The sequence below is a fragment of the Dromaius novaehollandiae genome, chromosome 3 (genome assembly GCF_036370855.1).
Source record: "Dromaius novaehollandiae isolate bDroNov1 chromosome 3, bDroNov1.hap1, whole genome shotgun sequence".
NCBI lineage: Eukaryota > Metazoa > Chordata > Aves > Casuariiformes > Dromaiidae > Dromaius > Dromaius novaehollandiae.
In genome coordinates this window covers 46996568-47009446 of record NC_088100.1, presented here as the reverse complement: position 1 = coordinate 47009446, position 12879 = coordinate 46996568, and the positions used below count along the sequence as shown (strand labels likewise).

The window sequence follows — 12879 nt, the reverse complement described above, 5'->3', positions numbered from 1 at the left end:
TTTCCCCAGACGTCCTCAGAATAAGAGATGGTGTAAGGGTGAGGCACAGGCTTCCCCGGCATTTTCCCGATCGAGGCAATAACAGAGCGAGGGATCCCTGGCACTGCTGAGCGTCCAGGGTGAGAAACACCGGGGGGGGGGGGGGGGTGGCACTAGATGAAGTTTTTATGTACCATACACATGCGCAGTAAGCTTATTGAGCTCATTGTTATTCCTGATTCAAAGCCCAGGTGCAGCGCCACCCTGGCACAGGCTCAGCTACGTGACTATGGGTCAGCATGCCCTGTTGATGCTCCTTTTCCCACGGAACGGTCTGGCTAGCTTCCATCATCTATCTCCTCGACATTCTTCTGCACTTTCCCATACAGATGGTCTTTTTCTTCTTCATCCCCAACCCCCTCCAGGGATGTCGAAGGCAAACGGTAAACTCCATTGGGAATATGCTGTGATTTTTGTCACATACTTGTCATGTCTTAGTTGATCAGTATTGTAGGGAAGGGTTTTGTTTTTGAGGGGTGGGGTGAAGGGCAGCGGAGGAGTATTTTTTATTGATTTTTAACCTAGACAGGAGAAGTAGATGCATGAGAAAACCACTATAGCCTGGGTCTCAGTCAGGAAGAAATCTTCCCCACATAATGGAACTGACTAGCTGCTTCTCTGCTAAGTTTTTCTGCCCTTTTTCTAGCATCCAAAGGTATGATTTTTAGTGACCTCAAGCATGGCTGGCAGGTTAGAGAAGAACCAGCTGGCAATGTGAAAACCAAATGAGCAGCTTATGCGCTACAGCAGGAGCCTGAGAGTTTGGTCTCTATCTTAAGACCTTCCCAAAGTGAGAGGAATGGCTCACAGTCAGCCATACAGATAAACGCAAGCCTAATGGCACAGAGGCATCATGATCTTCACACCAGCTTCAGACTTACAGTAGATCAGAGTACACTGATGACATTTGATATATGACTGAACAAATTTACTAGGTGCTTTTGGAAAAATCTTTGCCTAATTAACTACCAAGGTTTAAAAAAAGTTGCAGATTTGACATTTAATGACATTATCAAATTATGACTTTTTTATGAACCTTAATAGCAAAAAAGAAATCTTTTTGTATGACATTTCCATTTATCTCCAGCCAGGTACATGAGAATTTGATGTACCAGTTAACCACTTCACCCTTGTTCATGTCCAAGTGCTCTAGAATTGTCTCTAAATTGCAAAAATATACATTTTATTTTTAAAAAACATCATTTTTATTATGCATTCATGTTTAACATTAAGTTAAGATGAAGGATTTCTAGGCTAATTTTGTTACTTCGTTAGCTATGTCAGAAGAACCCACTTCCCCAGAACTACCCTTCTCAAGTAGAAAAATCATATTTCAGCTTTCATTATAATAAATTGTAGTCTTTGGTATAATCTACAAATTTTAAAAAAATGAGCTGTTACATAGCCATGATCTAGAACTTTTAGTTACTCCAATACATATAATTAAAAACAGCTGGAAAGCAGGAAAAAACCTTCAGGTTTTCAATTAAATGTTAAATTTAATTTAATTGTTTTTTCTCCTTAATTAAATTTATCATTAATAAAATTCTGTAATGAAATATGGTCTTCTATTTAAAAGGTAGTTTGAGAAGTACTTGAAAACACCAAGAATTTTTCTATATGGAGTGGCATATGAAATAAGCCGGTGGAATAGACAAGCTTAATAAATTTACTTTTTGTTCTTTATTATCTGATCTACTATGGATCCAAGATAGAGAGGAGTTAATTGCTATATTGGCGGCTTATTTTCATTAGATTAGAAGATTCTGATATTTACAAATCTGTGACACATGAGATCTCACAATTGCAATCTTTATTCTTTTTTTTTCCAGTGACTGTGAGGGATATTTTTCTTGTAGAAAAACAGTTGCAGAAGTGGACCATTATAACAAAGTTAAAAGAAAAAAAAAAGTTAGTTAAGATGTTTAAATATTTAAGAAACAAAACGTTCCATGCAAAACAAAGCCAAATTTTAAAAAATTCTTTAAACATATTTTGATTCCTCAGTCAGGTCTGTGTGAAAGCTTTTTGACTCACTAAAAACTGTAAAGGACACCACTCTGTATACTTCACTTCAAATATCACATTGCACGAGCCAAGCTTTTCCCTCTGATTAGTAAAATATACTTATGCTATTCTATCTCATGGTTCTTATAGCATCTTTACCTGCATAGTATCTGGTAAAGTAGTGCTAATGCATTAAGCAGGATAGCTCCCATTTTTCACATGTAGCTCTTTACTCCCTTTATCATCTTCTTATAGGATAATCACATTAGCTTTATAGCATTTTCTTCAGATTTCTGAACACTTTCTGCTATGTTCTTATTGGAAACAATCACAGTAGATCAAAGATAAAAAAATGCTCTTTCTGCTTGGTGCACGACATGACGCAGTTTGCAATGGACTTAATTCCTGTCAGAGTTCATACTACAGTCATGCACCATTATTCAAGATACCTCTCTATCTCTAACAGGTCAAATTTTGCCCTTTGAAAAGAAGCCCCATTGCATTCAAGAGGCCAAACTGTTCAAAGGGTTTTTCCTAGTGTCTGATGGCTGCTGGTGTATTCTGATGAACTCTGTGCATCAATTAAAATGAGGCTTCCACTGTTTTCAAGTGTGGCTTTATTAGCTGCATCCAATATGGCAAAAAACTGAATCTGAATGATAGCGAATGTATGTCTGTATTTGTTTCCTAGGTAACTAGGATAAAGGAATACAGATAAACACATTAAAGAACACTGTCCACTGATTTTTTTTTTTAATAAAGTCCTTGAAAATGCTTAAATGAGTTAAAAGCACTTCACATGGAGTCCTTAAGGTATCATGTAACAACTTACTTCATCATATACTATTGAGATTGATACTGACTGAAAACACAGTATAGAATTCCCAACACAGATAGCCATCTCAGACCATAGCATGGAGTTCAGATTGACTGTGGTCATTGGTTCAAAATGCTAACATGCTCATTTCATATTGAAACAAGATTACCTCTCTGAACTTCTATTCATGTTATGTATCTTTGTGATAGTTTGGAGCATATTGAGAATGTTACATTTTCCCCTAGGTAAAAGGAGAGAAGTACACCAGACAGGACATGTTCCAAGGAGATCTGAATTTTCCATTGGCCCTTACAAGTAGTATTTTATTTCTTACATAATAGTAAAGCCTTGGCTAGAACTGGACACAAAGTCAGAATTTTTCCAGCTCCCAATACATGAAGACTATTTCTAGTCACCTTTATGTGGAAGAAAGGAGACAGAGCAGAACTAGGAGAGTAAGAACAACAGTTCTGTTTCTTTGGTCTACCAGCCTGAACAAGAAGCGAGTATTGGCAATACAAAGAATAGGCCAGCTTAGTTATAGCCCTTTTCTTCCCAACAAAACAGCATTTTATGGAGAAATAACTGCACTGTTTAGGATGCACTGAACAATAAGAATTCAGAATGGCATATTTACTCATTTCAATGCCCTCAACAGAGTCCCACAGTCAACCTCCTTAACCTACTAATAAGTAATTTTCCATTGATAATTACTTTTTTTCCCCAAAAGTTGTTTTAGTGTCTGATAATTTAACACACAATAAAAAACTGTCCATTACAAAACCTTGAAAAAATGCCATAGTACATAAACAAACAAAACGCTCCCTTTTTTGTTCTGCTTACTGACCCTCCCACCAACTTTTCATTTTCTTCCTATTTTAGTTCTATTTTCTATAATATTTTCACTGTGAGTACAGTGAACAGAAATAGGCCCCAGTGAAGTAATTTTTTAAAAAAATTTCCTTTGAAGACTAATTTTATCATAGAAGCTGACTGCTTTTCTTTTAACGAAATCAGGAAAAAATACATGAGCACAGAGATATAAGCAAAATCTGACAACACTCAGAAGTCAGTATGGGGGGACCACCTCCAGTGCAGAAGGGCCCTCATTATTAACACTGCCTGTTACTGTCCTTGAAGGCTGTCCTGTTTGTTCAGAAAATGACAAAGCTGTCAGTATGACCTACAGAAACTACCATAGTATACATAAAAAGATAAGCTAAGATTTCATTATAAAAGTCTGTACTTGCTTTATTATAGAGTTTACTATTGCCTGGTCAGAAAATTACAAGGACCAGATCTTGGACTATGCTAAGACAATGTGATTTTACTTCACAAAACAGACTAACTGGTAACATAGGAACTTATTTTTCTGCAGAGTTTTCATACAGTTAGGCACTAATAGCGCTAACGTTACCCTGCTTGAATCTTGATCTACTCATATCCTCAATCAGCTGCCTCCAAAATTACAGGGAATTTCAAAGCTACACTTAAACAGCAGTTTCCCAGCAAGGTCCAGGAGCAGAGATGGATATTGAAGAAAGTTGATTTTCTTTCACTTTTTCAGGTCTGATGTTAAGCAAAGAATGGCTGAGTCAGAAGATAAAGAGAAAGCATCTAACTATACATGCACTGTATGTTGTTATTTTAAACACTATGATTTGGAATATTTTCCCATTTCAGAAATGATTTCTCAGAAATGGTACTAGGAGAATTACAAAACTCCATGGATCTATTTCCTGTTATTTTATTTGTGGCCATTACAGTTTATGGTTAATGGACCATATATATTTTCCATTGCTTCCAGCGTATGCTCAGTCAGTGTTTGAAATGCAGTTCCTAAAATTTTACATTATTTTTATGTTTTGCATAGGAGAGATAATTTTCTATAAAAAATAAAGTGCAGACTAATCATGTTTAAGAACTTCCATGAGGTTCCATATACAGCAAAAGAAAGAAAAAATGTTATTTATCACAAGGATGAAACAAAGTAAAAGTTTTGATTCAACAGACACAAGAATAAAAGGGTTTATGTTTAATCATGTAACAAAATATAGGCCAAAGCATGTAAAACCTGAAGAACAGTCAGAAAGAAATATTCATATCCCAAATTGTTCAGTAATATGAACTATTTGGGACCACATGGATCTGTGAGTATGAGGTATGCAATGTCTTTCTCTACATACATATATCACAGGAAAATTTGAAGATCAAAGTAAATATAGATTTGGGTTTACTCTTTAACGGTTTTGGTTTTACTCTTTACTACTGTTTCTGTAGTATGAAACAGAACCAAACTTTTATAAAAACAATTTTGCATTACTGTAAAGTAATCCAGTGCCCTAAGAGTACTTGAAAGATATAAGGGTAAATCATGCCATATGCATTTTACAACCACACAGTGATTGCTGTCATGCCTGTTCTCACTCAGGAGTGAATAAGAATACACACGTAACCCTCCTCCTTTTTTATTCTATAGAGTTATGAATATACAGCTTGATAAAACACAGGTTTCACTAACACTACATATTGTAAACTGGATTCAGGAAAAAAGTCCTTCAGAACACACAGAAAGATTTGGACAAGAAATTAGTTGTAAAAGTTAAATTCCACCATGTGCTCTCTAGCAGCAAAAGATTTTTCTCTAATGGATGTGGCCTGAGACATAAGGTATATACAGATATCCCAAGCAGCTGTTAGTTAATGAAAGTCTACAACGCAGCAACATAGCTGGGCAGACAGAGGTACCTTTCCAAGTTAATTTAATGTTAGTAGATCAGGTATCAATTTTCTTTTCTTAAAGATTTCCAACTATAATTTCTGTTTGGGATTCTACAAATAAACGTTTTTTATTTCACCTTAACCAGGCTCAGGTTAACACTGCTTTCAGGGCAATTAGATAACAAAAAAGCATTCATCAATCCAAAACGTGGCAAATCTAGGTTGGGACTAGTTCCAAGCTTGACAAAACATCCTCGAGTATGCAGTATACAACCCCCAATGACAGCAACAGCAATGGAAGGTGCCTTTCAGTGATTCTTAGTAACAAGGATATGTGTGTAGCATTAGTAAGATCATGGTGTGCACACCTGGACTCTGAGCGTCTTCAAAAAGTTTGTCACACACAGCTACTGGAATAAAACAAAGTATGGTGACAAATTCTCTTTTAAAAAATCCTTTTTGGACAATTGAATAACATGTTAGCTTTTAACTAAGTAAGAGGTGAATTGGAGAAGAGATAATAAAAAACATTTTTTACATTTTGGTCATTAGGATGGAAAGGATAATTATGATAGTCTGCTCTGCCCTCCTAAGTAACTGAAACCACTGACCTTCACTTAGGTGTTACATCTTTATGCCCAATAACTGGAATTAGCAGCACACTGTTTCTGCCTCTTTGCGAAGGAGCTTTTACCACCCCCTTAAAGTGACATCAAACATGGCTGTGACTTACACTGCAGTGCTGTATCTCTTAATGCTTCCCAAATCAGGAAGAAAAGGATTGTTCATCCAGAAAGTATGCTGCACATAGGGGGACTAAATATCCTTTTTTGTAAAGCCTAGCTACAGCTCTTCCTTAATCCTTCTACAGAAATGTACATATATTTGCATGTATATATATATTTTTACGAACTTTAGGATGCAACATGATTTCCGTTTCTTAGTGCATACAGAATTAAACCTTTAAGTTTTACAAATACACAAGACTGGTTCTTAAAATAAATGTGTGTTTGTCTGTATGTGCGTGCTTCTGCCTGCATCCATCCAGTCTAACTTAAGACACTAAATGAAGATGGCTAAAATGGGAGGTCAGTCACTCTATGTTCCTTCTGTAGTAAGAGAGATGGGTTTTGGCAGAAAGTGTTTCAGCTGTCTATCGCAGCAGCAGGAATTAGATACTATTTTAGGGATTATTCCAGTCCAGCTTTCTCAGTTGTATTTCTCATGTGCCTGTATAAAACATCACTGTCGTACAAGTCAGTAAACTGTTTCACAGGGGCAACTGGCTGGAAGACTATGACAGAATAAGGGATCCTCTAACTGGATTAGAAATTGTGTTAGAAAAGAGACTAAAAGAATACTGTTTCATTAGCCCATCAAAACAAAGACTGAGACCAATTGTTCAGGAGAACAGAAACCAGGGAGGAAAGGAAATCTAAAGTACACAAGTATGGATGCCCTGGCAAAAAGCACAAACTGGGGACAAGAAGGAAGCGCACAGGAAACACGTCACCATCGCAGAAGTGAAGTCTTCCTAAATAAGCCAAAACTGAAATTTAAAGATGTAGTTTATTGACAGAATTATCAGACCTGGCGATGTAAATGGGGCAGGGTCAGTACAGGTCAATTCCATATTTCTTGCTATCTCACTTTCCCATAGTCTTTTTTTGTTGTTTCTAAGTCTACTTGGTTTTTTTTGTTTGTTTGTTTTTTTCCTATTGCAGTGGCAATCGGCTGGGCCTTTCTGCAGTTTCATACATTCCTGTGTTCCTCATCAGAATGATTGTTTCAGCATTTACTTCAAAGTGTTATATTTGTTATATTTTAAACCTGTCACTGAGAAAGACACCAGACAATTAACTGAAGACCAACTCTCACTCAAAAAAAATCCCTACATGAACTGTATTGTAGAATATGTTAAACAGAACTGCATACAAGAAACAGACAACTATTAAGAGCAAACTTTTTAGGTCCTATGATTCATTAGATTTCTTACGTATTTCCAAATAGCCACTGGCCAAAAATAATAGGAGCCATTTTATCTTAAAGATAGATAGCAGTTTAAGCGTTTTTTAGATTTAAAAATCTTTAACAATCATTAAATGAACTGCTACACAAGATCATCTACAGAAAGTCTTTTAGTTAGATGAAGCCTGACAGATGTAGGAGAATGCACGCATTCTAGAGACCCAACATATTTCTTCTGCTCCCAGAAAGCTCTTCCATCCCAGGCAATTATAACCAGTGAATAAAATTAAGAAGAAAAGGCTTGCAAAACTACTTCCTCCCCTCCTCAGGTAATAAAGTCTATTGCCCCTGAAATCATTTCACTTCATTCTCACTTGCTCACACATCCCACAAAACCATTTTGCTGAGTGAGATTTAATAAATCTCTCAGTCTAGGATTAAATTTTACTGTTTTATGAACTGTTAAATTGCACTGTATGCTTATTAAAGCTGTTTTTTTCTTACTTCTTGACACATTCCCAACTCCATCCTCAGGTACGATTAAACAAACAGTAAAAATTTTGTTTTCACCCCCAAAGTGCATTCCAGCTGGTAACAGAAAATGAGCAACAGCAAGCCATCAGCTATAAACAATGTGCACTTCATTTTTTTAAATACCAAAGAACCTGTTAGCATAAACTTTTCTTCAAAATAGGGCAATAGTTCAGATGAATAATCAACACATTAAAACATAGCTGTTTAGATGATTTTTTAACATTTAGTTGCCTCGTGAATTTTAAACAGGCTGTTGATGTGCATGCAATTTTAAGTAGGAAATGTATTTATGACAAATAAAACAAAGCAAATTATCCTCCCTCTCATCAAAATATTTTTTTTAACATCAAAGTAAACTAAACGATTTATTTCTACTATTACTGAAAAAGCCATGAGAAAAACAAACAAATTTTAAAATATCTTTAAAAAACAGATATAGTCAGATAATTTTTTGGTAAAATGGGATTTTGCATTATAAAAAAAAGAAAGGAAAATAAAGATTTTTCTCTTTTGCCTGAATATCTAGTTTGACCCTCAAATCTCAGAGCAGTAAGGCAAAGTTGAACATGAAACAATATGCAAAATTGAGAAAATGCCAAGGGAACAAAAGAGCACAAAAATCACTGCATAGAACAGTGGTACCATGGACACCATATTGCTCACATTGTCATTACATTGTCATTACATAGGAAAGAACATGCATTCTTATTTGACAAAAAAAAACACATCATATTTCTCAATATAAATGTTTGAAGCACTAGCATTTTTTTTGTTATCTTCTTCATCCCAGGAAATAATGTCAGGTCATCATGTACACTGAGAGACTATTTATGGAGCTGAGGAACTCAAAGTGCCTGAAAATGAGTTAGGCAGGTAGCCACCTATAGCAGCTGGATTTTAACTTACAGGAAGAGAAATTTTCAGAAAACTTGAAATTTTGCCAGCTATCAACACAGGAGATGTGGTTAGCAAGTAGCTTTAACATAGTTTTCTTCTGAAATAAGAACAGCAGCTGTGGTTCTTTGGAAGGCTCAACTTCTGATATGGGATTGGAATATCATTGTAGCAAATAAAATGTGAAGGATTTTATACCCTGAAGCACCCAAGAAAGTTTTGAATTAAGTTTTGTGACAAGGACACATTGTCATTCACTATCTATTGCGAAGCAAAAACTTAAGTCTTAGGATCATGAGGGAAAATTTTAGAAAAGAGAGTAAGTAGAAAGGGTCTGAGAATGTTTAGAAATTTATCTTCTGCTTTAATGTTTAGATTTGATTAGACCAGTCTGCTTTCAAAGCTGGTCTCTCTCTACAGTGTTGCTGTTCTCATGTAATGTAAACTGTGACTTTTTTTCTGAATTGTCATCAATTTCTCATTCTCACTTATTTTTCAATCAACCAATTATTGGACAAGTTATTTGTCCCTACTCTGTGCAATGTGCACTTCACTCCATGGAAAGAGGAAAATGTTCCCTATATAATTCATTTATATTATATATATATTTATATACATTCATCTAAATTATGCATTTCCTTACCACATCAGACCATTCATTGCCTTGTAACTTCCACGCTGAATTCCTACTTTTTATAACACATGTTAATTTTTATTAATTTTGAAATTTGTATTTTTAGAACATGGTGTGAGTAACTGGTATATAAGAAGAACATTTCCAAATCCCTGTATCTACCAGAAAGATGTTTTTTGGTACTTATGTAAGTAACTTGTACCTATTTCTCCTTTTTTCTTTACATTTTTATTACGTTTCTGAAGGGTTTTTTTCTTTTAAGTTATTGCTATTGTAAAATTTTGATGCTTTAGATCCAAATTTTCATTTCGTCTAAGTCCACTGATTTTAGGAGGTACACTGATTCTGGTTTTACCATTTTCACAGTAAGGAAGATATTAACATCTCTGTGTAAAATTGTACATGTTTCTAAAACCATTAACTGGAATAAAATACTGTTAATTGTATGAAAAAAAAGGCAAAACAAAAATAGTTCTATAATGATATCTTTTACAAATTTATTTTCTCTTATTTTCTAATGGTAACAAAAGAACTATGCAAGCCCATATAAAGCATTATTTCTTAAGACCTTGGGAATGTCCCAATGTGCAAGAAACTTTGCTAATCCAAGGAGCAAATAACTTTCAATATACTGCTTGCAATACTAAAAGCTATCTGTCTGCATAAGCATTTGCAGAACTCTGCTTATAATATGCAATTAGGAACCATGTGTTATGAAGTTAGGCCTCTGCATATGCTTAAAAACAGATGTAAGATTTCCAAATGAAAGTTAATCTGAAGAACTTTCCCAACTTTTTTGCTGAATTTTTTTTGTATTTTTTAAAAAAAAATACAGTATATATATACATTATATCCTGCTTAGAAAAACTTTGCTCTTTTATATACCTTAAGCACAGATAGCAGACACCTACTTACCAAGGTTACAAAAGGCCACTATTTGGTAATCTATTTCCTTTGTTTTATTCCCCTGCTCCGAATCAATATGACTGTGATCACTGCGACTCCATCAACCACATCCATACTAAAGAGCTGCCTGATACTATTAAACTCAGTAGCTCACTATTCCAGACTTCACACAAGAAAAGTCTCTCTATAGTTTAGAGTACGGCAGCTGTTTTCATGAGCAATTGCAGAAATTCCCTACTCAACACATGCAATAACATCTTTGTACCCACATACAGCAAGAAAGCGCACCTGAAAAATCAACTAGGCAATCAACTGAAGAGAGACTTAAAGTTAGGACAATCCAGATATTAAACACAAATCTGACAAAAAATGAAGAAAGAAAAAAGCCTGCCAAAGAACTAGTCTCTATTCTTCCATCCCGTAAGTTTCACATTTCATATAACTAAGATGGCAAAAATAAATTATATATATATTATATTATATATATTATATACATATATTCATGACTATGAAATACAGAGACAAAATTTCCTTTTACTGATTTCACCAAGTTCCATTTACATTTTCCTGCTTTTAGAAAGAACTAATGACATAGACTTCAATATCCTCAGCAAAATCATGAATACATGTGCAGCCTTGTCAAAGTTCATGTTTGCAGAAGAAAAATTGTCAAGCAGTATAAAACATAACTAGCCTGTGAAAGAGTATACATTTGTTTTGAAACAGAATTCTGCTTTACGTTAGCCTTGTTAGAACTTTCGTTAAGCTATCCTGTGGCTTTATTTTAAATAAGTAAATATTTTGCTTTTGGATGTATGCCTCCTTGAAATTAGTAACACCTGAAGAAAAATGTATTAAAAAAGATCACTGGCCTGTGATTTAGGAAATTGATGTTTCGTTTAGATCTAGAAAGTAGCTAATAATGTCATAGTTTTTGAAACATATATCCATTTTTAGATTCTTTTTTGTCTTCTGTACTTCTTAATGTGTACTTTAATCAATTCTCATGTTATTCCCTGAAAAATACTTTACTTTTCTTGCCTGCTTAAGCTGATTTAGATAAGCATATGTACACTTTTTAAACAAATATATTACTCTGGGATAAGATGTATCTTATGTTTATATATTATTTTAAGTGAGCTTCACAAGTAAGTGAACATACACCTAGTCATTGTTTTAGAATAACAAAGCTCCATCTATTTCCAATTAAAAAAAAAAAAACAACAACTCAGACTGGTAAAAGATTCCATGCTATTTTCTGATGATCTTATAGTTTTTCCCAGTCACATTGCTATCTTCTTAAAGCCAGTGGTTTTTCTCTATAAGCAACATCTAATGGTTCTTGCATAATTAAATCAGATTCTGCTTCTGGTTCTAACTGTGTATCCGGCTCCCTGGTGAACCATACCCAAGATAAAGAACCTGTAGTGTTTAATTAACTTTAATGAGTACTTACATCATAGAAATACCCCATGTATTTAATTGTTTTCTCTAAATAGCTGTATACGTTTTTCAGATCATAGACTAGATCGTATACTGAATTATTATAGAAAAACAAAAGTTACCTTATTTACATTACCTTTTCTCTTTTTTGCTATAATACCTCAACCGCTTACACAAACCCAAAAACCTTTGTTCTTTACAAAAAAATGCTTTTGTGATCAAGGAAAATGGAAATTTTCAGTCATTTAAGAGGTCAAAATAACACAACAGAATAAAGAATAAGAAAGAATATGAAAATACGTTATCCCAGCTCAGTCTCATTACCTTCATCAATACACGATTTAATAATACATTGATTTCTTTAGAACAAATGAAAGGTATATCCTGGGAATTGCTCAAAAATTTCTCATGTTGTCTACTATACTCAATATCTAATCACCTATATCATTACTGTAAGTCAAACAACAGGAATGTGTTACAAATAGTAAAAAATATATTTCAGAGTTTGCCAGATGTAAAACTTGATCATTCTCTGGTAGAGGCTAATACAGCTCTGAAGGCAGATTTTGTAAGATTAGAGGTACCAACTGAAAGTTCACTGACCTTCTACTCAGAAAAATCCATTGTACTGTGTAACCATTTTTGTTTCAGTGAAGTTCTCCGTTTACTAAAGGTTTGTTTTCACAATAATATTTTTATTGTGCTATAATGCTAGTTCTGATTGATAAACAAATCACCTTACACATTGCTGACTCCAGCTTCACCATCAGCACAGACAAAGAATTAGACACATCAGACACATTCAGGTAGTTTAAGTAGTTCTGTTTAGGAAGGAATTAGGCAGGAATTAACAACAAATTGAAGTTACTGACTGATTGAAAAGTTGTGTTCCCATTTGTGACACTACTTTTCCAGG

The 12879-nt window shown here is 34.5% G+C and overlaps 1 protein-coding gene across 1 annotated transcript in view; it reads right to left on the bottom strand.

The window, feature by feature from the left end:
* The window catches only part of GRIK2 (glutamate ionotropic receptor kainate type subunit 2), a 438669-nt gene that overhangs the window by 215381 nt on the left and 210409 nt on the right, over nt 1–12879 (bottom strand). The gene's annotated exons all lie outside the window — the stretch shown is intronic.